Below are 23,989 nucleotides of genomic sequence, written 5' to 3' on the forward strand. Positions count from 1 at the left end.
CCTCACACTGCAGTCACTGTGTGAGGAAGAGAGCTGGCAATGAGAGATGATCTCATATGTTTACATTTGAGATAATCTCTCATTGGATGATCCGATCACGTGGTAAATGGCCGCTGTGATTGGCCATTCACCACGATCTGTGATTGGCTGTGTCCAAGGGACAAGGCCATGTGTTAAATAATTTAAATATGAAACAACCAGTGCATCTCTGAACATCAAAAATTAAAATATATACTGTGCAAAGCATGTATACTGTGCAAAAAATGTGGAAAATATTGTGCAAACAATATAAAAATATTGTGCCAAAAATATATAAAATATATCACTTTATAAAGTGCAAACAAGGTGCATAATCATTGTCCATAATACAGTCCTTTAAAATAGAAAAAGTGCTTGGTGCTAGTTCCGTGCTTTCTTTTGGGGTCACCCCCTGTGAAAATCTACTTACCACAATGTGGTCAATCAGAAGCAAGAAGTGCTGATCATGGTATCTTTATAATCCTTAAGGGCTGTTATGGTGATTCATGCCGGAGAGATCCTTAACAACTTAGTAATCCCGGGCTTCCTCATAAAAACAGAAGCTTATCATGGTGAGGATCGTTTAAATAATTCCATTTATTGAGGTAAAACAAGGGAATACTCACAAACATAATAGAATAAAAGCAGATAATAGGAACTTGGCACGGTAGTCAGCTGCTCCCGCAGCGTGCGCCTCACCGGCCGGAAATGACATGGCAATCCCCTCTGCCAATTGCTAGACGCGTTTCGCTGTCAGTCACAGCGTCATCTGTAGCTAGCGTACCGAGCGTGCCACTGCGCTATAAATACACCATCACTATTCAATACTTCCGGTCTCAGTGCGATTCATTACGATCGCTGCATATGTTAGTTGGCTACATAACTACTTCATTGGTGTTAAATGCATCTTACAATTAAAGTATTTATCTTTTTATTCCAAAGTCTAATTATAATTAATAATATGCTAACGGCCATTGTAATGAAAGGAGTGTGTTACTGAATATCTTCAAGTTGCCCTCTAGTGGTTGGTGAGGATACTACTTAATCTAAATTACATAGGAACCGGGCCATACACTCTCCAATCATGCCGAATCGATAAAGTATGCTAAAATCTCATTATACAAGGCTAGTTTTGTACACCTATACACAATTTCAAGCAAATGATACATTACAATCATAAATATGACTAAAATCAAGCTAAAATAAATAAGTGTAAATTGATAATTAAAAACATTAAAAATCATTAATGAAACAATTGATGTCAATTTCCACGTTAAGTCCTTTGGGTGTCATGCTACCTAATTTATGGATCCACCAGGTCTCGTTCTGTGAGATGGCTTTTTTCATGTTCGTGCCTCTCCAATGTTTTTCAATGGTGTCTATTCCACAAAATTTTAATTTACTTGGATCCTTATTATGATAAATTCTGAAATGGTTTGATAGGCTGTGTTTTTTGAAACCTTTTTTAAAATTTGTAATGTGCTCTCTTAGCCTTATTCGTAACTCTCTGGTAGTGCAACCTATATATTGGAGTCCACATTCGCATTCCAATAAATAGGTGACATGCGAGCTTCTGCATGTTATGAATTTATCTATCTTAAATTATTGACCAGTGACTGTGGATTTGAATTGCGTTTCTTTTCTGGATTTATTGTTCTTTTTGCAAGTGCGGCATATGACATAATTGCCACATCTATAGTAACCTTTTTGATCGAGAAATGTGACCATTTTTTTGGGTGGGTCGGGGACATTTTTAGCTAATTTATCTTTTAAAATAGGGGGTATTCTATATATGAATTGAGGTTTTTTTGGTAAACTTTTGTTAAAAGTCGGATCTCTCATTAAAATAGGCCAATGTGCTTTAAAAATACTTTCCAATTTTCCAATTGTTTGTACTGCCGATTAAAATCTGTACAGAAGGCTGTTTGATAGGGTTTTTTTTACTTGGTTGTAATAATTCCTTTCTTTTTTTTTTTTTTTTAATTTTATTTATTTATAACAAAGAAACAAACAAAGGGAGCATTCCTTGTTTACATTTTACAAATATTTCGATACAATCCTTATACAGTCTATACATCGTTATCATTCACTGCCCATATCTCTCTTACTTTGGATTGTATCTTTCCATATTGAAAATAAATTACCTTGATCCCCCTTGTTTCTCTCATTTTCCTTCCTATTTTAAAATATCTTATACCAAGATCAGGATGAAAGAAAGAAGACAAAGAAAAAAGAAAGAGAGAGAGGAAAAAAAAAATGTTATTATTTATGGGAGGGAGCGGGAAGGAAAAAAGGGGAAAGGGTTTGGGTATATTAGTTGGGATATTTTGGGAGGGTTATTTCCCCCTGACTAGTTCCCGAGCCACATCGATTCCCTCATCCATGGAATCTGCCAAAACCTCTACTGTGAAGGTCTACTTTCAATATTTGTTTTTATTGCATAAGCCCTTATGGTCTTTCTCTGTTTAGCAACTTAATATTTTCCTTTGCCTCTATGGAGAAGGGAGGTTCCTTCCCAGTAAGCCTGGTGGGGGAGTGTGTAGATAGGGGTGTGGGAGAGAGACCAAAAAAAAAAAAAAAAAGGAAACCCCGTTTTGTGGTTTTCTCATCTGTGTTTATTTGTGTCTTAACCCGTTGTTCATTGTGCCATTTAGTGCTCAAACTATATCTCACTCATCTTCCCCTCTTCCTTCATTTCATATCATCTGTGTTATGTTCCCCTCCACCTCATGTCCCCTTATGGGGTTTATCCACTCGTGAAAAAAAAAAACAAAAAAAACCCTATTTCCCCTGTTTGCGTGTCCTATTTCTCTCTTATTTATTTCTTTTCATATATTGTCTTAAAATTTGTGTTTTTTTTTCCTTTTCCCCTTTCTACCCTCCCTTTCTTTAGTTATTTTGGACTCCCTCCTCCTTATGGGGTGGGAGACAGTGATAAAAAAAAAAAAAATTTATTAAAATTGTTTTTTTCGTCTCTCTCTCCTCCCCCCACTCCATCCCCCCCTTTCCCTAAGATATATTTATCTTGTTCTTTACTCTGCCATATTCAGGGCCCTCCCTTCCTCTGAGGCTATAAATTGATTCCATGTAGCCCACCTTTTAGTATACAGTTCTCTTCTACCTTGTCCAGTTAAGATCATATCCTCAAATTTATTTATTTCCTCCACTTTATGCGTCCACATATTAATGGTTGGTGGGTTTGAATCCCGCCATCTTAATGGGATGCATGCTTTAGCTGAGTCTAGCAAATGTCTTAAAATCGATTTTTTATATTGTCGATCTGTCCATTCTGGTGCATGGAAGAGAAAAAATATGGGGTCCTCCGAAATTTCAAATTCAGTAAATTTCTGAGCTATTTCCTTTATCTGACACCAAAATCTCTTTATTTTTGGACATTGCCAGAATATGTGGTATAGACTTCCCCTTTCCTCCATACATCGCCAGCATCTATCCGGTGTTTGTTCTGAAAATTTGTGTAACCTGGTTGGTGTATAGTACCACCTTGATAGTAATTTGTAATTTGTTTCCTGTATTCTTGTGCATATCGAGGATTTAAACGTATATTTTATTATGTGCTGTAGTTGTTTTTGTGTAAATTCAATCCCTAGTTCCTTCTCCCATCCACTAAAATAGTGGGGTCTATAGTCAGTGGGCGGAGCTATTATCAGGGAGTATGTCTTTGAAAGTATGTGAGCAACTGCGTCTTTTTGTGTGCACACTCTTTCAAAGGCCATCAGTGGTCTATCAAATTCTGTGGGGGGTGGAAGTGATTGTAGATAGTGGTTCAGTTGTAATGCCCTCCAATAGTCAAGTCCGAAGTCCCCTCCTGGGTCCTTCAGTTCGTTTATAGTTACCCAAGCACCTGCTTTTATAAAGTGGGATGCCTGGAATTTCCCTCTCTCTCTCATTCTATTAAATTGGGCGTCCTGGTATCCTGGATTAAATGCTGGGTTCCCTAATATAGGGAACAATGGTGAATACCTTGTTGTTATAGCTGTATTTCGGAAGAGTTTTCTGCATATCTTAATTGTAGTTCCTACTGTTGGGTGTTGCTTCGTCTCCTTATTTAATAGGCCTGGGCACCATGGGGCCCTCTTCAACGGTATAACGCTTTGCGTCTGTTCTATGTTAGGCCATATTTTGGTTTTAGTATGACAGCACCAATCTATGAGCCTACCTAGATGTACTGCCTGGTAGTATTTTGACATGTCCGGAACTGCAAGACCCCCATTTATTTTGGGTAGATGTATGAGTGTTCTCTGGAGCCTAGGTCTTTTCTGACTCCATATAAACTTTTGGAATTCTGACTGTATCTGTCTAAAATAAATTGACGGTATTGAAATTGGCATTGCCTGAAACATGTACAGGAACCTCGGTAAAATAGTCATTTTAAGAATGTTACACCTTCCGAACCATGAACTTAGTCCCGTTTGCCACCTTCGTAGTTGTTCCTTTACTTTGTTCATGAGAGGTGGGAAGTTTAGCGTATACACCCGGGACGGCTCTGCCGGCAAGAGCGTTCCCAGGTATTTTAACGCCTCTCCTGTCCATCTCATAGCAAAGTTTACACATAATTGTGACCTTAGGTCGTTAGTTAACCCAATTCCCATCGCTTCGGATTTTCCTAAATTAATTTTCAGATTGGATAGAGCTCCGTATTGTCTGAATTCCTGCAAAAGGTTGGGTAGGAACAAGAGTGGGTTTATAAGCGTAAAAAGCATGTCATCTGCATAAGCCGAGACTTTCTGTTGAGTGCCTGCTGTATTTATTCCCTGTATGTCTGGGTTGTTCCGTATGGCACATAGGAAGGGCTCTAACGTTAAGGTAAATAGTAAAGGGGATAAGGGACATCCCTGTCTTGTACCGTTAGAAATCTTGAGTTTTTTTGATAGAACTCCATTTGCTTTGACTCGGGCAGTTGGATTAGTGTAAAGTTGAGTTATCCAGTTTAACATCCTTTCCCCAATCCCCACGTGTTGTAATACTTTAAACATAAATTTCCAACTGACCCGGTCAAATGCCTTTTCAGCATCTGTCCCAATAAAAATACATGCTTGTTTAGAGTCTTTGGCTATATATAGGAGGTTAAGGGCTTTTACCGTATTATCTCGTGCTTCTCTATTGGGCACAAAGCCCACTTGGTCCAGGTGTATCAGGGAGGGGAGGTGAGCCTGCAGTCTGCTTGCTATGATTTTAGAGAGTAATTTTAAGTCTGTATTGAGTAATGATATAGGTCTATAACTGGGGCATGCTGTCGGGTCCTTTCCTTCTTTTAATAGCACTGTTATATGTGCTCTTAACATGTCTTCGTGTATGGATGGTTGTATAGCAGATCTATTAAATAGATCTACCATCTTTTGACCTAGTCTAGGGAAGAATGTCTTGTAATATTGCATTGGTAGGCCATCTGGCCCTGGTGCCTTCCCTAATTTGGTGTTTTTAATTGCTTTCTGAAGTTCTTCTATTGATATATTTACTGACATCGACTCCCTCACCTCCTCTGATAGGCCCGGCATGCCTGATCTGATAATGTATTGAGTCATCTCTTCTGACTTCTGTTTTTGTGTATCTAGATTGTATAGTGATTCGTAGTACTTCCGGAATTCCTCTGCAATTTCTTCTGGTTTTTCGATTTTCTGGCTTTTTGGAGAAACAAGTTTAGGGATATATGTTTTTGTTCTTGTATCTCGTATAGATCTGGCTAACATTTTCCCACATTTGTCCCCTGACATATTGTCTTTCTGGTTCTCTGTATGGCTACTTTAGCCTGGTATTGAAGGATATCTACTATCTGTTTACGAGTGTTGGTGATTTCTTTCATCAGTTCTGCATTAGAGGCGTGTTTATGTCGGGCTTCCAATTCATGTAGTTTCTGTGTAAGTTGATTCATTTGTTTTATACGTATCTTTTTGAGCCGTGCACCGTGCTTTATAAATATACCCCTGATCACTGCCTTATGGGCCTCCCATACTACCCCTGGACTTGTCTCCTCCCCTTCATTGTTTTGGAAATAGAGCTCTATTTCTTTCTCTACCTCCGATATAACTGTTGTTTCTTGTAGCAAGCTTGTGTTTAAAGTCCATGTTTGTGATCTGACTAGGGGGGTTTCTTGTAGGGTATATATAAGTGTCAGTGGAGCGTGGTCTGACCATGTTATAATACCAATTGTTACTGATTTGACCGAGTGTAATTGTGAGTGTGGTATCAAAAAGTAGTCGATCCGGGAGTATAATGCATGTGGTGTGGAGAAAAAGGTGAAGTCCTTCTCTCCTGTATGTAGCAATCGCCACGCATCTATCAAATGTGACCTGTATAGTTGTTTTGCAACCCTTCTCTGTATTCTGGGTGGGATAGAAGATGTGCCAGTTGATGTATCCTCTGATGGTATTAAAGGCATGTGCCAGTTGATGTATCCTCTGATGGTATTAAAGGCATATTCATATCACCACCCAGAATAAGCTGCCCCTCCTGAAATTCCCGTAACTTCTCTAAGCAATTTCCCAGGAAGACATCCTGTTGAGTGTTTGGGGCGTATATTGAAGCTAGTGTAACCTTAGTATTTCCGATATTCCCCTTAACAAAGAGAAACCTGCCTTCTGTATCTGACATTGTCTGTGTGCATGTCCATGGAATTTTCCCTGATATCACTATTGATACCCCCTTAGTTCTACTACTCATGCTGGTTGAGTGGTATACTTGGGGGAAGAATCTATTTTTAAGTATTGGTGTTTTGATTTCTTTGAAATGGGTTTCCTGTACATAAGCTATATCTATTTCTGATTTTTTCAATTCGGAAAGTAGAATTCGTCTTTTCTCTGGTGTGTTTAATCCCTTCACGTTTAACGTATATATTTTAAGTGTAGCCATTATGCTAGAATATAGTAGCTTGGAGCTAGTCAGGGGGGCTAGTTGGGGTAGGGGGAGAAAAAAAAAAGAGAGAACCTAAGAAATATAAAGGAAAAGATTAGAAATTATGGGCTATTTTAGGCGTCCAGTGGTCACAGACCAACAGTTGGGCGCTTGCCCTGTAGGGGTCTAGGTGTGGAAAACAGCCTCTTGGGCATCTCCAGGCTCCCACCAGTCGGCCCTTCTTTTGCTCCAATTGGGGTTTCAGTCAATCTAACCTTGTCCTAATTGCTAACTTCTATCTTGCAGCTTTTATCCTTGACCTTCTTACCTATCATTATCTGGATATCCTATCTTGTCACCTAGGGGTATCCAGTTATTTAAGTCCCCCATCGTCCCATTTTCCATATATTGGGTGTTCCTTAGTCTGTATCTCCCTTTCCAGTACTTTCAAACCAGAGGGGGGGGGGGAGAGGTAGGTATGTACTGGGGGGGGGGGGACAGAAAGAGAAGAAGGGCGGTGAGGAGGGGGAATTGGAGGGGGAGGAGGGAGGGGTACCATAGGCATCCCTGAGGACAGATTTCGCATGTAATCTTATACAGGGAGAATACACTTTACCTATATAAATCTCTACTTTAGTTCTTTTATTTATTGACGTTACATTTTCCACGTTTTCCTAAATTCCTCTTTTCTTCTCTGTGACTAAAATGTGTCTCCCTCTACATCTATACTGACCCGGGAACCCATATCACCCCCCCACCCCCCGGTCTATCCCCAACCAGGGCCCCTCCTCATATATATTCGTTCATAACCATCCACGTTTCCCCTCAAAACCCCCTTTCCCTCGTCCCCTCCCCCTCCCAAACCCTGTAGGCAGAGAGATGTCAGTTGTTCCATCCCCCCCCTCCAACCCACCCCACATAGACCCCCTTCTGAAATACTCTCGTTCCGGGGGGGGGGAGGGGGCAAGTGGTTGTAATCAATTCGGTACTTTCCTTTGCCATCTCTCCCCCTTTGCCCCCAGACTCCACCCCTCCTCCCCACCTCCCCCATTCAATCTTACATATTTATCATCTAGACCACCACATTTGTTTTATATAGTATTTTCCCCTCCCCCCCTCCCCTCCACCCTCCTCTCACACAAAAAAAAAAAAAAAAAGGCATAGTCCCCTATAATCTAGGCCCCAGTCGGGCACAAAAAAAAAAAAAAGAGGGGGTCAATAGAGAAATCGGGGGGGGGGGGGGTCAAGTCTCCACGTTCTTTTTCCTCCTCTAAAAAAAAAAAAGGAGAATATCCCCATTATCGTTGAAAGGTGAATATATTCTTCCGGATATTCCGGAAAAGTTCCAGACAGAGATGGGGTGTGGATACGGGGCAGGGGACACTAGGCCTTGGTCTATCCTGGCAAAGAGGGGGTGGTATCATATAATGGGTTCTCAGAGAAGACAAAAAAAAAAGGATGGAATTGAGGCAGATACTCCCTCTCCCATATATTTGGGGGGTAGCAATTAATGGTGGAAAACAAAAAAAAAGGAGGCTGGCATCCTCCTAGAGAAAAGATATGATAGGTAAGTCACCACCTTAATAGGCAAGAAAAGTACCATATGTCAATGTTCCATTATTTAAGCATATTTAAGTCAGGACTCACGCTACCGGGCGATCTTCTCCGCCATAGACCCCCTTTGCGGTCTTCCTTCCATTCGTGGTAAGCTAATCAGCCAATTTGCGACGTGTATGGGGGGTATCCCCAGAAAAGGGAAAAGGCCTGTTAGCTCTGTAGGGTGCCGCAGGGTAAATGCTCTTGCCTCTTTCTGAAAAGTCACAGCTAGAGGGTATTTCCATCGATATGTATACCCCTCCTTGCGTGCCGCTTCCAGTACTGGGCGCAATAAGGCTCTCCTCTGCAATGTTGACTTGGACAGGTCTGGTAATATTTTGATAGCCGCGCCTTCCAGATCTACTGTTCCGGATTCCCATGCTTGCCTTAGGATTTTTTCCTTTTGGGTGTAGTAGTGCATCCTACAGACCACATCCCTTGGCCTGTCTGGATCTGTAGATTTATAGCCTGTTGCCCTACGGCTCCTGTCTTCTATATCCTCTAGGTGTAATTGAAGCGAAATGACTGATTCTCTAGAGTCCTCCCGGGTCTTTTCCAGAGCTGCAACCCGCGTCTCCAATGCGGTGGTTACCTGCTCATCTCTTTGAACTCTCTCCACCACTGCCTGTATATCCATCTTCACTACTATTTGTTCCCCCACCGCTGCACTCCCGCTGGGCGCCGTCGGGGCCACGGATTGTGGAGAGCGAAGGTATTGTATTATCTCCTCCTTTTTCTTGCCTGGTGTACGGACGGCCGTGCTTGCCCCTCGTCTTCTACCCGGTGACATACTGGGGTTTTCTCAGTGTGCCCGGGCCGGCTGTGGAAGCCTGGAGCTTAGTGTGTTAGCGTGCTCTCATGCCGCTGCCTCCAGGCCACGCCCCATGACAATGACCGTAATAATTCCTTTCTATCCATATTGTTGACTTTTTGTTGGATATGGTTCAAAGTTGTGGATTTGTAACCTTTATCTTTAAATCTTTGTATGAGTAAATTGGATTGTTGTAAATAATCTTGTTCTGACTGGCAATTTCTCTTAATTCTAAGAAGCTGTCCTTTGGGTACTGCAGACAACCACTTGGGGTGGTGGTTGCTGTTAATTGGAATGTAACTGTTCCTGTCAGTACTTTTAAAATATGTTTTTGTGGACATATGATTGTTTGATTTAAAAATAGTAAGGTCTAAATAATTAATTTCCGTCTTGTTAATATTGGCCGTGAAAGAAATTTGATATCTATTGACACTCATCAGCTCTATGTATTCTGCCAGGGATTCTTGCGAACCTTCCCATGTAATTAAAATGTCATCTATATATCTTTTAAAGCCTCTTAACTGGGGGTGGGGATTGTTAAAAATGTATTCCGCTTCCCACTTATTCATAAATATATTTGCTACTGTGGGTGCGTACTTTGCCCCCATAGCTACGCCTTTTATCTGTTTAAAAAAGCGCTTGCAGTGCCAAAAGTAGTTATTGCACATTGCCATCTCTAAAATGTCTAATATAAAATCAATTTGGGATGGAGGTAATCTCTTATCTTCCTTCAGAGCCCATTTAACTGCTGCCATAGCATCTTTTTGGTTAATATTTGTGTAGAGTGAATTCACATCCACACTTGCTAGAATCGTATTTTCTGTTGTTGTTATATTATCGATATAATTTAATACGTCTTTGCTGTCTTTGAGGTAGGATGTTGTTTTTTGTGCTAACGGCTGAAGGTGGTAATCGATATACTCACCTACTCTTGCAAAAATGTATTTGATTCCATTAATGATAGGGCATCCTGGGGGTTTTTCCAGGTTCTTATGTATCTTTGGTACCTGATATATTATTGGCATTTTTGGTGCATCAGGTACTAAATATCTCATTTCTTTTTTATTTAGAATGTCATCCTTGTAGGCTTTTTTAATTTTTTTAGTTAATTTGGCTTTAAGTTTATTTAGTGGGTTACCTTTTAGCTTTTCATATGTCTCACTGTCATGTACTATCCGATCCAACTCTTCCATGTATTGGATCGCATAGTACATGACAGTGAGACATATGAAAAGCTAAAAGGTAACCCACTGAATAGAACGTTTATTCTATTAAGTTTGTGATTATTCCCTTGTTTTACCTCAATAAATGGAATTATTTAAACGATCCTCACCATGATAAGCTTCTGTTTTTATGAGGAAACCCGGGATTACTAAGTTGTTAAGGATCTCTCCGGCATGAATCACCATAACAGCCCTTAAGGATTATAAAGATACCATGATCAGCATTCCTTGCTTCTGATTGTAGATTTTCACAGGGGGTGACCCCAAAAGAAAGCACGGAACAAGCACCAAGCACTTTTTCTATTTTAAAGGACTGTATTATGGACATTGATTATGCACCTTGTTTGCACTTTATAAAGTGATATATTTTATATATTTTTGGCACAATATTTTTTTTTTTTTTGGACAATATTTTCCACATTTTTTGCACAGTATACATGCTTTGCACAGTATATATTTTAATTTTTGATGTTCAGAGATGCACTGGTTGTTTCATATTTAAATTATTTAACACAGGTATTTATAAGCAGCGCTGCAATCATTGATTGACACACCTAAAAAGCATAAGCACTTTTTTCTTGCAGCAGGCAGCTCACACAGATTTCATTTGATTTATTATCTTCACCACAAGCGCGAGGTCACATAGTCCTACAAGGGACAAGGCCGACACAGATTTTCCCCGATGTGCGCTCGCGGGAGCACGCGGGGAGCCTGTTACTGGGAGGCCGTTTAAAGACGGCCTCCCGGAAATTAGAGCCCGCGCTGTAGCCGTCTTTTGGCTATAGCGCGGGCGGCAGGTGGTTAAAGTAACTCAGTGCCGTATTGCAAAAAATGGACTGGTCATAAAGGGGGGTAAACCTTCTGGAGCTGAAGTGGTTAAACAAAAAATGAGACTTTAGCATCACTTTTAATTTTAAAAAATTCTAAAAGCGCATTAAAGCCACTATAGCATTAATGAGCATTTATGATGTGTTGTATTGGCGTTCAAGTTGCTTCAGGCAACACTTCTCAAATGCCCTGTTTGTTGTTTTTTTGTTTTTTTTTCAAAGCTAAAATGGGAAATAATCACTTTTGATGCTTTGTCATTGGTGTGTTTACAGTGCATTTAAGGTGTGATTGTGGTGCATTTCAATAGAAGTAAATGGAGGCAGTTGCACAGAGTCACCACCTGCCAAACACTGCAGGCAGCATTATTTTTGCCTCGCCTCAAAGCGAAGCAATGCCAACGCTGCAATGTGAACACCTCCATCCGCTCTCTATTGTAACAATTTTGTGTGGCATTGACAGGCATTTGGGAAACATTACAAAACCCGACCTGTGACGGTACTCACCGTCACTGGAAGTGAAAAACAGATACTTAATGGTTTGGATTGCTTCAAGTGGGACAGTAATATTTGTCAGCAATATCTATATAGAAATATGAAGATTTAATCCAACTTTACACTGGGAGATTTAGACTGTTGTAGACCATTGCCATGAAGTCTGTGACTCCTAAATAATGTGTGTATTCCATGTCCCTCAATGTCAGACAGGCTTTCCCTATTGTTTGTGTATTGAGATAATGTGTATTCCATGTACTGGAGTGTAGGAGACGGACAGACTCATCCTTGGGTATCTTCCTATTGCCTAACTATTGAGCTGGAATGTGGATTGTGCCTGTCCAATTGTTAAAACTTAATGACCTCACATTTTTCTGTCCAGATGGCTAGATAATTAGTTTAGGTTAATTGTGTCCCTGTATACACTTTCATCTGCATATGATAATGTAATCAAGCAGAGGGGAGGGATTGTGTACACTGTATGGGAGTGACTGAGTGTAAAACTCTGTTTTGATTGGACTGTGAATTTCAGGGCCTTTGCCCCACAAGGTCCATCTGGGCGGTAACCTTGTGGGGGAAAACTGTATAAAAGAGCAGCTGTACCAATAAAGTTTGAGTTCCTACTTAACCCTCAATCTAGAGTCTTGTCTCTCATTGGGGGAATCTGCTATAAGGGATTGCTATGCTCTTCATACTCCCTTAAATAATCACTAAGCTCTTGTAAGAGCTTGTTCTTGTTCCTGCTGCACTCTCTGGGGAAAGAGAGGTTCACCCACTGGAACCTGATGCCTTGTCGTAGGTCCAGGGTGGGTAGGAGACAGCGAGACCCCAACCAAGCTGAGGCGGTTCGTGGGGTCTGAGGTGGTTATGGTGTCTGGTGGAGTGCTTGGAGCCCTCGGGAAGCACTAGGAGCATCCGTCAATGGAGATACCCAGTCGGGGTGCCAGTTGATCCGTTACACGACCTAACCATCTACAGTAAACCCCCCTCCATTGCGGGGGTTACGTCCTGGACCCAGCCGCGAAAAGTGAAAATCCGCGAAATAGAAAAACCCTATTAAAATGTATTGTAGGCATGTTTTTTTTTACTGTCACTGTACGTGTAAAAGCATTTTAAGGTCTTTAAACACACTTTTAAAACAATAGAAACTCATTTAAACACATAAAAGATACTGAGAGACATAGCAAGAACTATGGAAAACACAAAAATATTTCATTTTTAATGATTTATATAGTAAAATAACATTACAAAAAAAACGCAATATACCGGGACCGCAAAAACTGAACCGCGATGGAGCAGGGGTTTACTGTATTTTTAATGCTTGTGTGAAAGAGCCCTCAATGTTAGTATGTTTTATATGCATCTTGCTGAAATGTCTGGAAGAAGTACACATACTGTATAGAAATAAAATATCAGGTAGTATGTGAATAGGAAATGTTTTGATGGACATACACTTTTTTTATTATCTTGTTTTTAAAGTATTCTGTTTTGAATGTTTGCACTAAATTCTAATATATAAATTATTATAGATGAATAATTTAGTGCTTGTGTTTTATTTATTCAGGAAGGCTATCACAATGATTTAGGTGCTATTTAAATGATTTAAATGTTTTTCATTATTTGAATACCTTTTAGCATAAGATATAGGCTTGCTTCCATTTCAGTTGTTGAGGAATCAATTGTGTGCTGGAGACCCACATTTAGCAATGCAGTCTCTCTCTAATAAAACAGATTTTTAGCACCATGTCCCTGATGTGCTGCCATTATTTGATCAAGATTCCCTTTTTAATTGCTAAGTTTATTGATTGCATTTCACAACACTGGTATTAGAGCATCTCAGGAGGACATAAGGTTGTAAAAAATACGAATTGAATATACTGTTGGTTTAAAATGTTGCCTGCTTTTGATGTTGAAAATCAAAGAAAAGGTATCCCCAAGAATGATGTGCAGCAAGATATATCAAAACATTAAGTTGTTGAGATGTCTTTTTTATTCTCCTTTTATGTGACTGATAACATTGTTGATGTGGAAACAATTATCTAGATTTTTGCTATACCTGAAAAGGATCTTTTATCTAATAGCTATAAAATGACAGATGCGTCACTAAGGCGGCAAGACATCTGCCTGTCCCAAAACAACTTGTGCACTGTGTGACCTATCAAATTTTTCTAACCAATTTGCCTGTAGATTGACAACCTGCACATGTATTTATTGTTTTGTTTCCTTTTATCCAAGGAAAAAATTAATAGTTGATATGTGTTGAAGGGAAATTTTCCTATGTGTTGAGAATTTTCTGTATACAATAATAATCACCTCCGATGATTAGAGGCACTCTACGCATTTCTGTGTAAACTAATTGTGACAGAAGCCAGTCAAACGGTAAGCTTCTGTAGGACCGGCTGCCGTACACACGGGTCAAATTTCAGCCTGCTTCTATTGAACCAGCCAATGCTGCCCGATATTCGGCCCATGTGTATGGCCCTTTAGTGTTTACAGATACTCTTATATATGATACTTAAACAGTAGGATCATTGACTGTCACTGCATGTTATTGTTAACTAAAAATATAGTTGATTCTGTTTGGCTATTTTTTAGATTATTTTTAACTATATAATCAATATTGGATATATATATATATATATATATATATATATATATATATATATATATATATATATATATATATATATATATATATATATAAAAAACTAAATCGACATAGTCAGCAGTAAGACAGGCATGCTGTAGAATATACATGATATTGCCTGTCTCCCTGTAGGCCTCTAGAAACATAGATACTCCTTTAAAGGCATTCTCCACTTGGCACAGGCCACTGTGTTCAGGAAGGGAGATAATGTAGCAATAGTCTTTTCAGGAGCACATATCCTTTGCACGTTATGCCACCCACCACCATAAATAGTGACTAAAATATTATTTATTTGTGGCTGTTAAAGTGAAAAAAAAAAAACGGTATTGATTTTTGAAAGATTATGGGAATTAGTATTATAGTAGTTAGTATGTATAGTACAGCAATATCCTTAATATGTAATCAATCCCTGAGAGTCTATTGCACCCATTGGTAAATTCCATGTAGTCTTTGATAGTTTCTTAAAAACAAGCAGTCAGTCTCTTGGAGCAGTTGCTTCATCCCTATCATGCTTTGTATTGGTGGGGAAAGGGGTGCAACTAAGGATTTTGGAGTGTAGCAAAGAAATGGGGGCTAACCCATGTGTACATACTGTAACCTATAGGTAGAAATGTGTACATTTAATTAGATTATCTCTGTCACGGATTCCATGAAGTAGAACCTGACCTTCACTTTCCTGGATGAATGTTATAAATCCATTTAGCATATAATAAATTAGAGAAAGAGCTCAAAGGACTCTTATTTAGTTAGGCATCAACTAACCTCATTTGGAGATCTCTGATTCAGTGGCAATTTCTTTTTTTGTTGTTGTATGAACGGCAGGAAGTTCAAAGCTATGCCATCCTGGTTTGCAAGCTTCCCATATGAAATAGCAAAAAGGTTAATGGAGTCCTCTAGAAATAGGGTAAAAGTGAATTATTTTGCCTTTCTGTGTAACAATGTGCGTCAAAGTTTTCCCTTTTCAAGGCATTTTGGTTTTGGTAAATCAATTCACCCACCACTAGGATTTGTAAATCAGTGCTGTCATTTTGCCAATATGCAGTTGTGCAGCATAGTTGTGTAGCAGAGCTTTCAGCAAGCTTTGTTTAAGTGTTTAAAGTACCATTCAGCTCCAGTTTGTAAATGATGAACTGATGTGAGTGTTGATTGCCACTTTATACAAGCTGCTAACAAGCTTCATTAGGCTTTCAACACGCTTCAAGAAGTGCTGAAGCTTGCTAGCAGCTTATTTAGAGTGGCAATCAGCACTACCATTAGGATGCGTGTTAAACATTTACAAACTGGAGCTCAATGGTGTTTAAAAAGCATCAACGAAGCTTGCTGAAAGCTCTGCAAATACTTTGTCAAAACTTGCTGTTCATACTGCTCATATACAGTGGGGAAAAAATTATTTAATCCCCTGAAAGTTTTGTAAGTTTGCCCACTTACAAAAAATGAAGGGTCTATCATTTTTATCATAGGGGTATTTTAAATGATAGAGACAGAATATCAACCAAAATCCAGAAAAAAATACATGAATGTTATAAAATGAGTTGCAGTTCAACGAGTAAAATAAGTATTTGATCCCCCCACGCAATACATAACTTAGTACTTGGTGGAGAAAACCTTTTTGCCAAGCACAGAGGTAAGATGTTTCACACATCTCAGGAGGAAGAACACCATCCCTACAGTCAAGCACGGAGATGGAAACATTATGCTTTGGGGTTGTTTCTCTGCTAAAGGTACAGGCCGACTTTGCCGCATTGAGGAGCCAATGGATGGGACAATGTATTGTACAATCTTGGATGAGAACCTTCTTCCCCCAGCCATAACACTGAAGATGGGTCGTGGATGGGTCTTTAAGCATGAAATTGACCCAAAACATACTGCCAAGGCAACAAAGGAGTGGCTCAAGAAAAAGCACATTAAGGTTATGGAGTGGCCTAGTCAGTCTCCAGAGCTTAATCCTATAGAAAATCTATTTAGGGGGCTGAGACAGCAAAGAAACCTTAAGGATTTGAAGACGATCTGTAAAGAAGAGTGGACAAAAAATCCCTCCTGAGATATGTGCAAACCTGGTCACCAACTATAGCCTTACTTACTTACCTCTGTGCTTCAAATACTTATTTTACTCACTGAACTGCAACTTAATTTATAGCATTTGCGTGTTTTTTCTGGATTTTTGGTTGATATCCTGTCTCTATCATGTAAAATACAGCTATGATAAAAAATTACAGACCCTTCATTTCTTTGTAAGTGGGCAAAGTATCATCCCCACTGTACAATCTCAAGCCCAGTGGAACAGGCCTAAGTTAACAGGTAGCAGCTCTAGCACCACCACCATGGGCTGATGATATCCAGTGATTGCTCCTTTATAAACCCTAGATGATACATGAGGTAAGTCAACAGCAAACCTATGGGAGAACGAGGGTGCTGTATTTTCTGTTGAGGCTAGTATAAAAAGAGAGCCCTGATCCACAGTTTACTTGGGCAATGCCATCAGAGCTGATAAAAATACATTAACGCTTATGCTAAAGTCCCTACCTAACAGCAGTGTTTCCAATCTACAACAATCAAAGTAATGACAGCCTACTCTGTACTTAATACTGAGATTTCTTATTAAAAAACATGCCCATTCACTACAACCCTTATGATGGTGGAAAAGTTGTTTCCTGGATCAGAAGGGTTGTCAGGAATGATGGGAAGACCAATTAATGACCCAACAAATGTTCACATGTCAACAAAATGGTTTCAATTTTAGAGGGGGTTGATCACTAACTATCAATGGGCATCTTTCTACAGTAAAGTGGCCCATCCATTAGAAGAAAAGTGCTTGATAACCTATTCTACCAATCCATTATCTTGCTAAAAGTTTGGTTTCATTCAGTCTTTCCAATTGCAATAACATGGAAACGGTACGAGTAAAGCCAAAAACGTTAACATTGTTTTTCATTTGAAGTTACAACTGTGTTTTTTGTTTACAGATCTCTTGGTTCTTTCAAATTATTTGCCTTCTATCATACTGCTTACAGAGACATTGTGAATCTGTGGGCAGAAGAGTCATGTAGAGCGAGCTATCTTAATAAAAACACTTCTGAAAAGAGTCTGCTGTTTGCTTCTGATTGTTGTATAGAGACATTCTGGAGTACATACAAAGAAACATTCTGTCAGCAAGAAAACAAAGCCGGATTATATTTTAATGATTGAGCACTCTGCTTTGTATTCTCAAAAATTACACAGGATAACACAACAACTGTCATAAAATCTTTCAAACAATCATGCTAATTCAATGGCTCTAATAGAAAGTAAATGTTATCTGTATGTATTACTGGAAGATCAATCATGGAAACCTTCAGAAAAAGAGACATGATCATATATCTTAATCATTTTTTTTTTTCAGACCCTCGTGAATATGTTGATTTAATAATTTTTTTTTTTAACCTTCATTTTTTTTATTAAAATAAGGATATTGGATGCTAAATTGCATATCATAATACCTTCAATGTCAATTTTTTTCTGCAACTTGACATTTTTCGCAGGTACAAATATATATATAAATATATATATGTATATATAATATATCAAATTGTGTTCAATGCATAACAGTTTTGAGCTTCCCAGCTTTTTGTCAGGTAATTATATATTATACACGGTTTGATGTACCATTACTAAAAGATTTTTACAGATTGAGAAACTCAGTGCAGCGCCTTCCTTGGATAAATATATCGGCTTGACAGTGTGATGCACAGTCTGTCTCCTGCACTCTTTATAAATACATATGTAGCTCACCTGCTTGTTTCATATGTCTCTGTATGTATATCTATATCTATCTTTATAAAATTCAGTGTTGTTTGCATGAATCATTTCTTTTGTGAATTAATTTATTTACAGTGTTTTTTTTTTTTTTCCAGACAAAGATGTTCTATTAATGGAATTATTATTGCTTTTGCAAAGATAACCAAGTAAATGACAAGTTAAAATGTATTAATATGTATCTGAGTGAGTTTATTTTTGCTTGTTATTGTTTATTTCACACAACTTGATATATTCTGTCGTGCCCCTACTTTTCTATAGAAGCCAAAAACGGTGAGTTGTATTCAAAAAAAGAAGTCTCAATTGGCTCAGATGTATGAAAAAGCCAGAGCCTAAGGCAGTAACATTTTAGGAGGATGCCAGTATGTCTTGTTTGTCTTATCACAATTCTTTGTTATACTATATTGGTCTTATGGGAAAACATTAGGAAATAAACACCATATGTTTAATAAACGTTTTATATCATATAAAACATATTAATGTGATTACAAATATGTGTGGTCATGGCAGCAAAAGTAACTTGGAGTACATAGCTGACTTATTATTCACTTTGCAAAGTGAATTTTAGAATTTGGTAAAAAATCACTTTCCAAAGAATACAAAATGATGTCCAAGGAAAAAAACAGAAAAAAATAGAAAATTCACTTTGGGTATTCTGACAGCTGGCAGGGGAAATTCCTCCATGCACGAAGGTAAGCATGGGGGCGAACTCAATAGATTTCTCTCATTCAGGCCCTTTTAGGTCATTGGCAACTTCATTCTAGAGATATGCTTTTTACACTTTATTAATACCTCTCATCTAAGACATTTTAATTACTTCACCTCCATGCCTTTCTATTAACTCTTCTTAACCTTCTACTCTGTAAGTTGTTCTTTTTTTACCTATCGTCTATCTGCTCAATATTTACTGATCTTGCTCCTTTCTCTTTGTTTTATTAAATTATTCTCAGTCTGTTTTGATACTAATAAAATAAAAATTTAACATATACAGTATCTCACAAAAGTGAGTACACCCCTCACATTTTTGTAAATATTTTATTATATCTTTTCATATGACAACACTGAAGAAATTACACTTTGCTACAATGTAAAGCAGTGAGTGTACAGCTTGTATAACAATGTAAATTTGCTGTCCCCTCAAAATAACTCAACACACAGCCATTAATGTCTAAATCACTGGCAACAAAAATGAGTACTGAAAGCTCACTGAATGACCACAATGCACTGTGCCACTGTACAGCACATTGGCCTTGATTGGCTGAAGCAATTAAAGTTTTGCCCAATCAGGGCACAGACCACTGTCAGAGCCATGATTGAAGAAAGTAATGATGACTTTATCCAATCATGGCTCATTGTTCTTAGTCCCACCCCACACTATAAAAAACACCACCCCATAGCAGCCATTTGCAGTGTAATATTGGCGTGAAGAGAGATAGAACAGGACTCTGTTCAGTCCTACCCCCCCCCCCCCATCATGTCTGGGAGGCCAACAAGGAGAGGCAGATGTTCCCATGGCACCGTGAGGGGGCCAGCTGAATATGTGTTTGCAGGCAAAGGTGGTTGTGGTTCGTCCTCAGGCAGGGCATCATCTCCTTTGTTTAGTGATATTGCCTGTGCTATTCAGCCACAGCATGCAGAGGAGGTGGTAAACTGGCTTACTAAACCATCCTCCCTCACCCAAGCAGAGTCTAGTTCACAGTCCACAGCCGCTGCCATAGTTGATTATTCTGCCTACTTGTCTACAGCTATTCCTGCCATAGCCCCAGCATCAGGCATGGAGGAGTCAGCTGAGTATTTTTTTAACACAGCTTCAGCCACTTGCTCTTTGATGATGCACAGTCATTACTTGATTCAGATCTTGGTTCTGAGGTTCAAGAAGGTAAGAACATGGGCCTACACAGAGAACACTGGTAAACAACAAATTGGTAGTCATGTTCCCCCAGCTGCAGCATATTGCCAAGTTGTCTCCAGTGATAATGAGGATGGAGGGGATGATGATGATGAGATCACTGAGGCGACTTGGGTGCAGAATAGAGCAGAGGAGGAAAGTGAGGGTGGGGCACAACCCCAAAGAGGCCGTCATCATGGAAGAATAGAGAGCAGCCACCCTATTCCATCAGATTGTGGGGCTGTTATCTCCCGGCCCACTTCCCACAGCTAAGCTGTTTGGGCCTTTTTTAGCACATGTGCAGCCAATTGCACTGTTGCAATTTGCAAACTTTGCCTCAAACTAAGGCCCGCTTTCTGCAGACACCATTCTTGCCATAAATAACTCTAATAAATAAATTGGCGCTAAATTCAAATAAATAAATATTTCATAAATATTTCAAAATATTAATAAAACGTGCAGAGTAGTGAAAAATAATAAGACAAAGTGCCGTGCATAAAGAGGAGCCGTGAATAAAATCAATATTCACATAAATACCAAAAGGTCCATAAAAAGTGCTGAATGTGAAAAAATAAATGGATAAATTATATAAATAGTGACATATAAAGTGCTGAATGTAGAAAAAAATGAACGGATCAATGGTAATTTTACAACAATATCAATAATAACATAAAATTCTCAATCCGTATAAAGTGCTAGTGTTGAAAATAAGAGTTCATAATAAAAATTTCATGTGCAAATGTGCAAAATTCATATATATAAGTTCATGTGCCAATGTGCAAATTGGTGGTGTTCTGGACACGTGAAGTGCTTCCAAATCCGACAGTGTCACCGATGTTCACCAAATATAAGCAATGGCCGCTCACCTCCAGGTAGGTTACAACAAGCGTGGTAACAGAGAAAAAATTTCTCCTATAGGACTCCAAGCGGTGGTAACCGAACAGCTGGTAGGTGGTGGTCTCTTCAGGCAAGGGTCCTCTTATTACTCTCTCTCATATATGGAATCAATAAAAAGGGGGCCTCATGGTGTAGTAAGTAGAGTTGAGCGGACACCTGGATGTCCGTGTTCGGCGGGTTCGGCCGAACTTGAAAAAAAAGTCCGGGTCCGTGTCCCAGACTTCTTCCGAACTTTACCCGGACACCGAACCCCATTGAAGTCAATGGGGACCCGAACTTTCAGGCACTAAAATGGCTCTAAATCACCAATGGAAAGGGCTAGAGTGCTGCAAATGGCAGTAAAACGTAGTTAAGAGCATGGCGAGTGCTCTGCAAACAAATGTGGATAGGGAAATAACTCAAAACAACCAAAAAAAATAAAAGAAAAATAAAACAATGTTCTTCATCTGTGAAGGACGAGGCCCATATGGAGTAGGAGGGAGGTTGAGGTGGTGGTGGATGTGGCGGTGTCATAGGCGTGCGCACAGGGTGTGCCGGGTGTGCCTGGGCACACCCTAATCACCTAGGGCACATTAGCATTATCGCTCTGTTTGCCAGTGAGGAGATGGGAAAGATCTCCCTCGGACCTGCTCTGCCATAAGAGAAGTGCCACACACTTCTATTTCACTTTGCCAGCAGGGAGAGTAATGTATCGGGGCCATGTACATGTAGGCAAACACATGCATGTGTATTTAAACTTTGTGGTGCACACCCTAATGCAATAGGCTGCGCACACCTATGGGCGGTGTAGGTGGAAGCGGCGGTGGAGGAGGACGAGGTAGCCAACACTGCTTTTTTTCAGTCATTTTTAAATGAGGGTACACCCCAAAAGAGTGAGAAAGAGCAAAAATAGAACAATGGCTGGGTAAGGTCGGTATCATCTCTATTCTGCACAAGGTACGGAAAAGTCCCGTGGGATCCATGCCTGGTTCATTTTAATGAACGTGAGCTTGTCCACATTGTCTCTGGACAGGCGGCTGCGCTTGTCTGTGATAACGCCCCCAGCCGTGCTAAATACACGTTCAGATAATACACTGGCTGCAGGGCACGCCAGCACCTCCAAGGCGTAAAGGGCAAGCTCAGGCCATGTGCCCAACTTGGAGACCCAGAAGTTGAAGGGGGCAGACCCGTCATTCAGTACGTCTAGGCGTGTGCACACATACTGCTCCACCATGTTGGTGAAATGCTGCCTCCTGCTAAGACGTTCCATATGAGCTGCTGGTGCTGCTGTTTGTTGTGGCGTGCTGACAAAGCTTTTCCACATTTCGGCCATGCTAACCCTGCCTTCTGAGGTGCTGGCGGTGCCCTGGTTGCGTTGGCGACCTCTTCCTCCTCCTCCTCCTCCTCCTCTGCCTTGTGCTTCCACTGTGGCCCCGCTGTCAGGTGGGAATGCCAGCAGCATCGCGTCTACCAGCGTGCGCTTGTACTCGCGCATCTTGCGATCGCGCTCCAGTGAGTGAATTAAGGATGGTACGTTGTCCTTGTAACGGGGATCCAGCAGCGTGGCCACCCAGTAATCAGCACAAGTTAGAATGTGGGCAACTCGGCGGTCGTTGTGGAGACACTGCAGCATGTAATCGCTCATGTGTGCCAGGCTGCCCAGAGGCAACGAAAGGCTGTCCTCTGTGGGAGGTGTATAGTCTGTGTCCTCTGTATCCCCCCAGCCACTCACCAGTGATGGCCATGAGCTGACCTGGGTGACACCCTGCTGTGAACATGGTTCCATCTCCTCCTCCATCTCCTCCTCCTCATCCTCCTCATCCTCCTCATCCTCCAGAACTGTGCCCCTGCTGGACAATTGTGTCCCTGGCGTTTGTGTGTGCAGGAACCCACCCTCGGAGCCCCTTGCGAATGACTGCCCTGAAAGCCTTGGAAATGTTACCTCTTCATCCTCCTCCTCCTCATCCTGTGCCACATCCTCTTCCATCATCGCCCGAATTGTTTTTTGAAGGAGGCATAGAAGTGGGATAGTTAAGCTGACAACGGCGTCATCGGCACTGGCCATGTTGGTGGAGTACTCAAAACAGCGCAACAAGGCACACAGGTCTCGCATGGAGGCCCAGTTATTGGTGGTGAAGTGTGCAAGGTGGAGTTCCACCTTGTGAGCACGTCACATATGAGGCGGTGATCGGGAAGGCCGAAGTTACGCTGCAGCACTGACAGGCGAGCAGCAGCAGGGTGAGAACGCCGAAAGGGCGCACAGACGGCCCGCACTTTCTGCAGCAGCTCTGACATATCGGGGTAATTTTTAAGGAACCTCTGCACCACCAAATTCAGCACATGCGCCAGGCAAGGGATGTGCGTCAAACCGGCTAGGCCCAGAGCTGCTAAGAGATTTCGCCCGTTATCGCACACCACCAGGCTGGGCTTGAGGCTCGCTGGCAGCAACCACTCATTTGTCTGCTGTTCCATGCTCCTCCACAACTCCTGCGTGGTGTGTGGTTTTTCCCCCAAACAGGCAAGTTTTAAAACTGCCTGCTGTCGTTTACCCCTGGCCGTGCTGAAGTTGGTGGTGAAGGTGATACGCTGACCGGATGAGGAGGCGGTAGAGGATGAGGAAGTGGAGTAGGAGGAGTTAGGAACAGGAGGCAAACTGAAGCGCCCTGCAATCCTCGGTGGTGGAAGGACATGCGCCAAATTGCTATCCGCCTCAGGCCCATCCGCCACTGCATTTACCCAGTGTGCCGTTAGGGAGATATAACGCCCCTGACCGTGCTTACTGGTCCACATATCGGTAGTTAGGTGGACCTTGCCACAGATGGCGTTGCGCAGTGCACACCTGATTTTTTGCCCAGCTTGGTTGTGCAGGGAAGGGATGGCTTGCCTGGAAAAGTAGTGGCGGCTGGGCACGAAGTACTGTGGGACAGCCACCGACATAAGGATTTTAAAACTGTGTGTCTCCACCAGACG

The sequence above is a fragment of the Pelophylax lessonae genome, assembly GCF_965119305.1.
Source record: "Pelophylax lessonae genome assembly, chromosome: 3".
Classification (NCBI taxonomy): domain Eukaryota; kingdom Metazoa; phylum Chordata; class Amphibia; order Anura; family Ranidae; genus Pelophylax; species Pelophylax lessonae.